Raw genomic sequence first — 11760 nt, 5'->3', positions numbered from 1 at the left:
TCATTCTCTCTCGCTCATCATTAATGCATGATCTGCATGGCAGACTCTTTAATCTGTTGGCTTGTTGAGACGCAGTTTTGATTTCCCTCTCGCTGTGTTTTCTGCTGATTATATTAACATGCCAGGATTGATTGAAATTGAGAGATAATTAGTTTAAACAATCCCGGGCATAAAGAGGCTCTCTTCACATTCCATGAATTAACCCGTCCCTCCCAAATATTCCTGAAAACCATGTCAGATTAAGATGAGTCTGAGTTTGAACACTTGAGTCATGAAATAAGAGAGGGCTGATATTATTTTTACACAGCTATCGCTTTAAGAAACATTCTATGTTGGTAATTGGAAACCATGGGACTACTGTCCTGGAAACAGGTTTTTCTTCCATAAAGCATGCTGTGGAAACCATGGATATTTTTTCAGATTTGTACTCTCACGCAAGCACCGGGACTTCTAAAACACCTGCATGCACAGCTCATCAGCCTTGTTTACTATACCAGTCAATGTCACACAATGCGATTATATGAACAGAGTCAGCAGAGATCAGAAGGAGCTGTGAGCACAGATGAATCTGCATTGCATCCCGGGGGATCTTTCCTCAGAGCAGTCACCAGTGTGCCTCCCCTCATGACAGAGTCACATTTTATATCTCTATGCTAATGTGATGAGCCTTCGCTGGGCCAGGCTCATTAATCTCACGGATGAGTCTGCATGCTCTGGGCCTGAGCCACCGGTAGACCACAGTGTGTGTCCGCTCGAAACCTGCTCCCTGAGGAGTCATGACAGCACACTTCACTCACTCGCTCTTCCCCCGGTGCCACAGAGATGCTGGAGAATGCAAAGGGTGCGTACTGTAAAACAGTTCCTGTTACAAAACTCACAACCTGATGACTACATAAGGGCCGGTTCACACACAATGAGTTTTTGCTGTTAAAAACATGAGATGCAGGTCAGTGGAATGAAAACTGCTTTGAACTGCTTTTATCTTGGAGCACAGCGTTTTTATAACTGACCATGCACGGTTACTTACTGGTTTTCATTAAGCCAGCTTGGTCATTTCCAGTGAACTGTTAGCTGCTCATTCTTTGAATCTAGTTATCACACTTGCCTAATTTGCAAACAGAGCTGGGTAGTAACGGATTACATGTAATCTGGATCACGTAATCAGATTCCAAAAATCAAGTACTTGTAATTAGAGTAAACTATTTTTTAAAATACTCGTATTCAGACTACAGTTACTTTTTTATGGATTACCTCATTACATATTATTTACACTATGACAGTTGTTCACAATTCATTGATTATCCTATTTTTTCATTTTTTTTTTAACGTTTATATTTTTTTCATAATAAACCTGACATTGAGTTCTTTGAGGTTTTCCGTCGGAGAGGTGTGGAATCATGCACAGAAATCAGCAACAACAAGAATATTTGTTTTTGTAATGTTGCTGTTTTCTAAATGTATTTTAAGCAAGTATGTTTTAAAATCATAAGATGTGATTTTATTTTATTCAGTGTTACTATCAGCAAACACTAACAGGTACATTAGTGTTAGTATTTTGAACTTTTTACATTGCATTTTAAAAAGAATCTGTTGAGGCTCTTGTTGGTGAATAGAATATATATTTTTGGAATATATTTTTTCTTTGCATCTGTCAAAATAGTACACGATTATCCTACAATATATGTGACATCAAATAAGGGTTGGCATAAAAGTAATCTAAATGTAATCCAAAAGTAGTCAGATTATTTTACCAAAAATGTGTAATCTAAAAGATTATATTACTGATTACAAATAACAATATAGCTGCAAGCATCAATTCGGGGCCAAGCCCCAGTAGGGGCAGTAGCGCAATACGGAGCAGGAAGAGCAAAAACAGCAGAAATTGAATGTACATGCAAAACATCTGGTTCAGAAGGACAGGTGGAAATGAAATGAAAATCAATAGAAATTCAGAGAACGAACACGGAATGAACTAAAATACTTGTATCTCATTGAAGAGGAATAAAGATTAGCACAATCCTTATTTGGATAAAAAAGGTATCAAAATGACTCATTACACACAATTGTATAAAGGAACCCCACACAAGATTCGAATCCACGACCTCCGGGTCCAAGGTCCATTTCTCATCTCATTGCACCACTGTGCAAGTGAATGTTTCCACACCTGCCGAAGTTTATTAGTTCATGTGAAAATGAACTCAAAATGAAGAATTCTTATAAAGCTGCACTTTAGATCATTCTGCAGCTCATCATGCTGTAGTGCAATACAGAGCAGGAAGAGGAAAAACAGCAGAAAATGAACAAACATGAAACAGCTGGTTCAGAATTACGGGCAAGAATGAACTCAGAATGTACATAAGCTTAGATGAAAATGAACACAGCATGAAACAAAAAGCATTTATTTCTAATCCAAGAGGCAGTAAAGGAATCAAAACACACTATTTTATAAAACCGCTCCACCTGGGATTCGAACCCACTAACTTCGGATACAGGGCTCTTCAGATAACTGGCTTTACACATTGAGCTACTTGAGGATGCACATTCAACAGACTGTGGAAGAAACCTTTTAGTCTAACAAAGAATTCACAAAAAAAGCATTACTTAGCATGCTATCCATATTAGCATGCTAAGCTAACTTAATGCTAATGAAGCTCATGGTTAACTTGATAACTGAAGAGCCACATTAAAGAGAATGACAACTGGTTAGCATGCTAAGCAATTAGCATGCTAAGCTAACTAGCATAAGACAACAAACACAAGCAAGGTCACATTCAGAGATGAATATCTTGGGAATGGTAGCGAATATCAAAAATCCATTCAGTCATTTCTGTGCGGCTCGGTCCAAAGATCACCTGAGCTGATTTTGGACAAAATTGGACAAAAATTGTAGGAGGAGTAGCGAAAAAACTGTTTTCCATTTATTTCAATATGGCGGACAGGTACATTTAAGGAAAATGACAAATGACACATCGTCGGAATCGGCATAAGCCAGGGAATAAAATGACATAAAGAATAAACATTTTGGAAAGTGTTTTCAAAAGTTATAAGTGGTTTTGCAATAATCATTACATCTGTGGAACAGTAGGTGGCGCTGTGTTGAAACTTCTCAGGTACCTCCAGGACCTTCTAAAGGTCATACATACCAATTTGTGTGAAGATATGTCAAATTGTTTAAAAGTTATTGCAATTTATGACAAAATTCAAAATGGCGGACACGTGGTTCATCCGATGTTGACGAATTCGATATCCTCGGATTCGGCATGGCACAGGGAATCCATAGACACCATCTTGATTTTCTAATAAAGTGTTCAAAAGTTATTGGCCAAAATAGCCATTTTTCAGATCTCATGACCTGTAGGTGGCGCTGTTCCCAAGTTTGGCATAGACCCTCAGACCATGGTTCTGATGAAGCGTACCAATTTTTGTTTCGATTGCTCAAAGTTTGGCCGAGATACAGCCTCTATACTAATTTTGGGTCGACCTCGTTAACTTCGTGACATCATAACCTTTGAACAAAGATGAATAAAAAAAATCTGTTCAGTCATTTCTGTGCGGCTCAGTCCAAAGATAATCTGATCAAAGATTGGACAAAATTGGACAAATTTTGAAGGAGGAAAAGCGAAAAAAACAAATACTGTACTTTTCGAAATGGCCGCTACTGTAATGGGCGGAGACTTAATGTAAGACGTTGAATAGCATCAGCATGAAGAGACGAATCAGATGAACTAAATTTAATTTTTCTATGACAAACAGTTCAAATGTTAAAACCGTTAGAATGTTGAAATTTTGAACTGGTGGTGGCGCTATAGAGTTGGTTCTAGAGACTCCAAATTTGGTCCAATCACTATTCATGAGCATCTCTACAACTGTGCCAAATTTCATCATTTTCTCATGTTCCGTTGATAGGGCTGCCATAGACTCCCATTCGGGAGGAAGAATAATAATAATAAAAGGGAAAACGTACAATTACAATAGGGGCTACAGCCCCTTCGGGGGCTGTAACTGATTATTCAGTTCAAATGTTATTTTTGATGTGATGACCACAAACATTATTAGTTCATCCTTCTGAGATTGTCCCCATTTGTAAAACCGAACGTTTCAAGATTTAGGAAATCCAACATTTGATAGAAAACACTTTTATTTAAAAGTAAAAAAGATGGCGACCATTTATTATTTATGCATATATTAGCCATTTCCTGTAATACTTTTTCACTCAGTTTCACTTTTGAATAAATATTAAACATTATAAAATCTCTAGGTATAAATACATTTGGTCAAGGTGAAATATGAAGTACTCACAAAATCTCATGGAAAACAATAACTTTTCTTGTGAATGAATGACACGCCGCTCTCTCTTTATAATCACTGAAGCTGTCAGTCAGAGCAGCACATGATTTCAGCACAGCAGTGAAAACTCAATGAATCTAATCAAAGTGCACAATAAATCTTTAAGAGTGTGTGTGTGTTGATGCTTTTTTTCCCACACAAATGTGCGAAAACTGATGGCCGAATTGAATTTTATGAGGAGATTCTTTCTTTTTCATGTTGTCTTATGTTTGAATTACTAAAAGCAGGTGTATGATGCATCGTTGATGATCACCATGGCTAGTTTAGACCATTGAAAAGGAGGATAAACTCACCGAACTCTGGCAGGAACAGCGAGCGCTGTGTCATATAGGATCTTTCTTATAGCTAATGTGTAACTATTGTATAGCTTTAGAAAAATCAAGCATGCGAGTCAAGAAAAAAAAAAGGCTTTTGAAGCTTCCATGTTAATTTTGAAATGTCATGAGGGTTGGCTAAATATGACAGAATTAAAATTTTCGGTTGAACTAACCCGTTAAAAATCATTTTGTTATTGTGTTGTTATCGCTCAAGTGTTTACACGAAAAGTTCACTGCATCCGACACAGCGTGACCTTGGAGCACAGACGCACTTACACCCAATTGAAAACCATCAGCAGCTCATAATACGACATCTCTTCAATAAACGAGAACACCTGGGCGCGCTGCAATGACTGATTCTCTTTCATTAGTTCAATACAGTCTGGTTTAGACAAAGATGCTGCATTATGTTTTCTCTTTTTCTCATTATCATGTTTTCTCTTTCTTTCCTCCTATCTCTCTTCTCCAGGTGGAGTAGATGAATGATTCATTTTCTAATTCAGTAGTTTAACAAACTTGATAACATTTCAAATTGAATGAAAAGAAAAAAAACTAACAACAAATAGAGGTGCCTTTATGTGTTTGACAGAAAGTTACCTCATTTGAGCAGGTTAAAGTGAAGTGCCTTCAGAAAGATGTTTTTTTTTTTTTTTAAATCAGGAAACTGTGAGCCTTGAACAAGTAGGTTACAGCAGTAAGGGTGTCTTAAAATCACACACAGTAAGGATGGTAAGTGCTATTATATCAACAGCAGTTTTTGCAGTGTATGTTCACTAGCAAATGTTAAATTTGATGCAGTATCATAGATGTGGTTCTTCTACTAATAAGAAATTGAAAACTGTTTCTAAGTGTAAACCTAAAAGAAAAGCTTCCTATCAAAACACATGTGTTGAATAGCATCACTGATGGCATACATTACTGGTCAGTCTTTTCCAACATGAAATTAAAAAATGCAGTGCAGCTGAGAAACAAATCGCACAGCCTTAACAAACAAGCAATGTTATAAATGTCTTTACATTGTGCATTTGTTCACTTTAGATGGCAGATAAATTAGTTTTATAACCAGCTGATCTGAAACAATTAGATAAATTAGTTAGCCTACTTATATAATAATCGCCAAAAAAATAAAAACATGCACATTAAATAGTGCACTATTATTTATTTACTATTGTTTATTTAATTTAAGACAAAATTATTTGGTAACACTTCAGAATAAACGTCCGTCATTAATAAGTAACTATGCAGGAAGTAATACGGGACTAATGACTAGTACTAAATTAACACTTCAGTTACTTCTATTAACTAATATAGGAACAAGCTTAACCAATCAGTAAGTAATATCAAATTTAGAAGATGGTTCCTTATTAGCTAATCAATAATTACCTAATAAGATTGCCATCATTAATAACTATTAACTAACGGACAAATTGTAAAGAACATTATAATGTGTCTGAGACGTAAACAGTCATCATTTTTTACTCTGAATATAGTCATAAAATGCATCATTAATTACTCAAGTGTTACCTAGTCACTATGCAGGAACTACTAGCGATCTGGACCATTATTTTACAGTGAAAAACATCTTTTAAAATAATGGTCCAGGTCACTAGTAGTTCTTTAAGAATGACTAGGTACTTGAGTAATTTGTGATGCATTTTATGACCACTTTGAGATTAAAAAAAGGACAATCTTCAAGAACTACTAGCGATCTTGACCATTATTTTAAAGTCAAATAGATGTTTTTCACTTTAAAATAATGGTCCTGATCACTAGTAGTTCCTGCATAGTGACTAGGTAACACTTATTGATGCATTTTATGACCACGTTGAGAGTAAAAACAGACAATTGCTCACATCTCAAACACTTTAATGTTGTGATTAGCAATTAATTAGTCACTCTTTATAATTTGTCAAAGTTGCCTATTAGTTATTAATGATGCCAATCTCATTCTCTAATTATTGATTAGCTAATAAGGAACTATCTTAGTCCTAAATTTGATATTACTTACTGATTAGTTAAGCTTGCTTCTATACTAGTTAATAGTAGTAACTGAAGTGTTAATTTAGTACAACTCATTAGTCCTGCATTACTTCCTGCATAGTTACTTATTAATGCCGGACTATTATTCCAAAGTGTTACCAATTATTTTAAAATTTTACCTTTAACTGTAACCTATATTATCCACTAAAGCAGTACAAAACAAACAATTGCAAAGAAAAAAAAGAAAAAGAAAAAAAAAACAACACTGACTGCAATAATATAATATTATTACTGAAATTCTCCAAGGTCATTTTCATTACAAACGATAAATATATGTAAAAAGGCGCCATTTTGTAATGGAAAAAAAGAGAGTGCAAATCCGTCCCGTATTTGAAAATGAAATCACCAATGAAATCTGCCAACAGCTGTCTCATAAATTTTGTTTCTAAACGCTTGAATCATGACAAAAAATGGCATTTTCCAGGCTGGATCAAGCTAATGCACATGTGCGTCTCTATAGAAACTCTATATGACTGTTTCTATAGGAACCGGAGCTTCTAACGGCCGCTGCAGCTGATGACTTTATCAGCCGCCGATTGGCTCTTTTTTAGAAGGCGGGACTTATTCCGCCATATTGCGCGTTGCACTTTCTCCAATTCATAATATACAATACAATGCAATAAAAATACAAGTGCACGCTCTTTCTATAGCTATATCAAGTCTTTTTCAACTATATTCAACAGCGTTCACAACTTGTTTAAATATGTTCACCGTTGTCTATTTATGTACATAATAAGGCGTACAAACTACATGACATTGCATCTTATTTAGATATATCACCATTTGAACCACTTTAAAGTTTTTATTTTTGCATTTGTATCATTAGACATTCAGGTAAGTTTAATAAACTCAATACTTAATGCTTAATGCTTAAAAGTGTAATCTGACAACTTCGGTTTGAGTTTTTCACCTTCCTCGAATGGGTGCAGGTAGCCGTCTGAGATGATTCAGGGCTTACATCAGAATTTCTTGCCAACTAAATTCACTCAGGCCTCCATTTCAGGCCAGTCTTTTTCTGCAGGGAATAGAGCTCCATTTTCTTTTATGCCAGTCCTGTCCATCTGAGGTAAGCAACACTCACACAATCTGCTGAAGCTCCCAGCTCGTCTCTGCAAGTCCATTAATTTTGCACATTCAGCAACTTTGTAGGCATAAAAAATAGCTGCATAACTATGACCATACCCTCATTTTCTCTCCCACTCTTACAAATCTTAAAAAACGGTTCTTATATCTTGCTGCCACTGTAAGTGTCAAAACAAGGAATTAATAACTCCCACATGCATCCGTTAAAGTTGTACACATCATTAATTTAGTCAAGGCTGTCGGGTAACTCTAAACCCATGAGATAACAGGGACGACTGAAGCATAAAATCACCATCCAAACATGTATTTTTGGATCTGAGATTATTAAACAGTCTGTATTACAGAAGAAGATGATAGCTATTGGTTGCTTTTGTCATCTCATACCCTAAAATGTGTATTTGTGTGACTGTGCAACACACACAAATGTATTGTATCTCTTAAGGTCAGAGATGCCGTGTCGGATTAGGATTAAAATTGAGTTCAGAGAAAAGATAATCCTAGTCTAAATGTTGATGGTTGTCATCAGTCCAATATGATATTGTATAAATATTTCCTGGTGATATTTTCTCAGTCAGCTGTTTTTGTGTGAATTTTAGTAGCGAATATTATCAAGTATGTAAATGTGAGTGTTATGTCCATTCTGTTATGAAATAAAACTAAAGGATATTTTTCGGTAATGACCTTGAGATTGATGTTAAATCCTCAATTCTGAAAAAAAAAAAAAAAAATTACAATAACAACACTTGAGTGTAGGTCCACTCTAAAAAATGTTGGGTTAAAAATGGATAAACACAGTGATTGGGTTGTTTTAACCCAGCTGGGTTAAATGTTTGCCCAATGTGCTGGGTAGTTTTATTTAACCCAACTATTGTTTAAAATTTACAATATGGCTGGCTTAAAATTAACCCAAAGCATATTAAACATACAAACCCAATTCCAAAAAAGTTGGGACACTATACAAATTGTGGATAAAAAAGGAATGCAATAATTTACAAATCTCATAAACTTATATTTTATTCACAATAGAATACAGATAACATATCAAATGTTGAAAGTGAGACATTTTGAAATGTCATGCCAAATATTGGCTCATTTTGGATTTCATGAGACCGACACATTCCAAAAAAGTTGGGACAGGTAGCAATAAGAGGCCGGAAAAGTTAAATGTACTTATAAGGAACAGCTGGAGGACCAATTTGCAACTTATTAGGTCAATTGGCAACATGATTGGGTATAAAAAGAGCCTCTCAGAGTGGCAGTGTCTCTCAGAAGTCAAGATGGGCAGAGGATCACCAATTCCCCCAATGCTGCGGCCAAAAATAGTGGAGCAATATCAGAAAGAGTTTCTCAGAGAAAAATTGCCAAGAGTTTGAAGTTATCATCATCTACAGAGCATAATATCATCCAAAGATTCAGAGAATCTGGAACAATCTCTGTGCGTAAGGGTCAAGGCCGGAAAACCATACTGGATGCCCATGATCTCTGATGGTATGGGGTTGCATGAGTGCGTGTGGCACGGGCAGCTTACACATCTGGAAAGGCACCATCAATGCTGAAAGGTATATCAAAGTTCTAGAACAACATATGCTCCCATCCAGACGTCGTCTCTTTCAGGGAAGACCTTGCATTTTCCAACATGACAATGCCAGACCACATACTGCATCAATTACAACATCATGGCTGCGTAGAAGAAGGATCCGGGTACTGAAATGGCCAGCCTGCAGTCCAGATCTTTCACCCATAGAAAACATTTGGCGCATCATAAAGAGGAAGATGCGACAAAGAAGACCTAAGACAGTTGAGCAACTAGAAGCCTGTATTAGACAAGAATGGGACAACATTCCTATTCCTAAACTTGAGCAACTTGTCTCCTCAGTCCCCAGACGTTTGCAGACTGTTATAAAAAGAAGAGGGGATGCCACACAGTGGTAAACATGGCCTTGTCCCAACTTATTTGAGATGTGTTGATGCCATGAAATTTAAAATCAACTTATTTTTCCCTTAAAATGATACATTTTCTCAGTTTAAACATTTGATATGTCATCTATGTTGTATTCTGAATAAAATATTGACATTTGAATCTTCCACATCATTGCATTCTGTTTTTATTCAACTTTTTTGGAATTGGGTTTGTATTAATATATGTTAATTTCCAACCTATTTCTGGGTTCATTTTAAGCAAGAAATACAGTCATTTTTAAACAATAGTTGGGTTAAATAAAACAACCCAGCAGGTTGGGTCAAACATTTAACCCAACCGCTGGGTTTGTCCATTTTTAACCCAGCATTTTAGAGTGTATAAAAGAGAGTCATTTCACCTTTCAGTTTGACGGTACACAAATTGAAAACAGTTGCGGGAAGGTGTAAAAGCTGCTTTCTTTCATAGAGATAGTTGTGGCAAACCAATCTTCTCATCAATATTACATCTTGCAGCTACTTCAGCTGAACAAAGTAAGAATTTGAGTTTCTTTTTAGGAAAGTAAATAAAACTTTCCATTTCTTTATACCACATATGTCATTTGAGATTTAAAGTCATACCTCACCCAAAAATGAAAATTCTGTCATCATTTACTCACCGGTTCCTTTCTTGTTATTCTTTTTCAGACAAAAATATCAAACGAGTAAAAAGTACACTGTTTGTTTCAAACCTGTATGACAGAACACAATATTTTGAAAAGCATCTCAATGTTTTTTGGTCCATATAATGGAGTCCAAAATTGTTTGGCATTCTTCAAAATATTTTGTGTTCTGCAGAAGAAAGAAATGCATACAGATTTGGAAAATGAGGGTGAGTAAATGGTGACAACATTTTTATTTTTGGGTAAACCATCCCTTTAAGTACACTGTAAAAAAAAAAAAAAAAATCTGTAGTTGTTACAAAATAATTTTGGCAGCTGTTGTTTGCAAGAATTTTTTTGTAAAAAAAAAAAAAAAAAAGATACAGAAAAACTCTAAATATAACTGTATATTTTAAAGTATAATTACATTTTACTGTAATTACAAGAAAATTTGAAAGTAAACCAGTAAATTTAACAATTCACACTGCTACTAAAATCTGTTTTGCACCTTTAACATATACTGACAACCGCCATAATAATGCAGGTGTTAAAAGAAAAAGCCACATGAAGAATCCCACAAGCTGAAATATATACTAATATAAAAGGTGCACAGAGTCATTCACACAAACACGATACACCATCATGGTAACCCACAACACTAACACAATGCAATAAACTTTCATTAAACAACAGAAGATGTAACATAAAACCCTCATGCACATAACTGATGTACAAAAACTATGAAGAAACATGATTATTTAAACAAAACACTTTCAAATGTGGAGTGTTTATATCAGTTTACTGTTTTTATCTTTAAATTATACGTTGATTTGTTAATTTTTACTTCTAAAACTGTAAAATTAACAGCATTTTTTTATTGTAAAATTACATAAAGGTTTTACAGTTTTTCCCTGTATATATTAATGGAACTTACTGTTAACCTATTAACAATTTTTTTCTGTAGCGTTTTTACAATATTTTACAGTTAAAATCACATTCATTTTTTACAGTGAAACCACTGGTGATTTGACTAAATGAACTGATAAATGGCTTACTAACATGTGATATTGTTGCATTTGTTTACAGAAATAGACACATTTGATATTAAAGTGTCACACAGCATTACACCCATATCAGTTTAGAAAACCTAAATTATAACACCACAGAATTGTGCATAAATGATTCTAGATCAACAAACACACATTCAACTAAAGTGTTTGTATTTTAGACATTTTAATTAACATAGCAATGAAATCACATTGGAAAGGTCACATGTGACGTAGGCAGAAGTACCACGGTAGAGCGAAAAACTACATCTCAACTTCAAAATCGTCCGACATTGTTGTTTTACCATTTTTTGACGTCACGTGTGACCTTTCCAACATGATTACATCATGCGTGGAGCATCACAGAGC

The sequence above is a fragment of the Chanodichthys erythropterus genome, chromosome 16 (assembly GCF_024489055.1).
Source record: "Chanodichthys erythropterus isolate Z2021 chromosome 16, ASM2448905v1, whole genome shotgun sequence".
NCBI lineage: Eukaryota > Metazoa > Chordata > Actinopteri > Cypriniformes > Xenocyprididae > Chanodichthys > Chanodichthys erythropterus.
The sequence above is the reverse complement of the archived record's forward strand: the minus strand, read 5'-3'. Positions refer to the sequence as shown.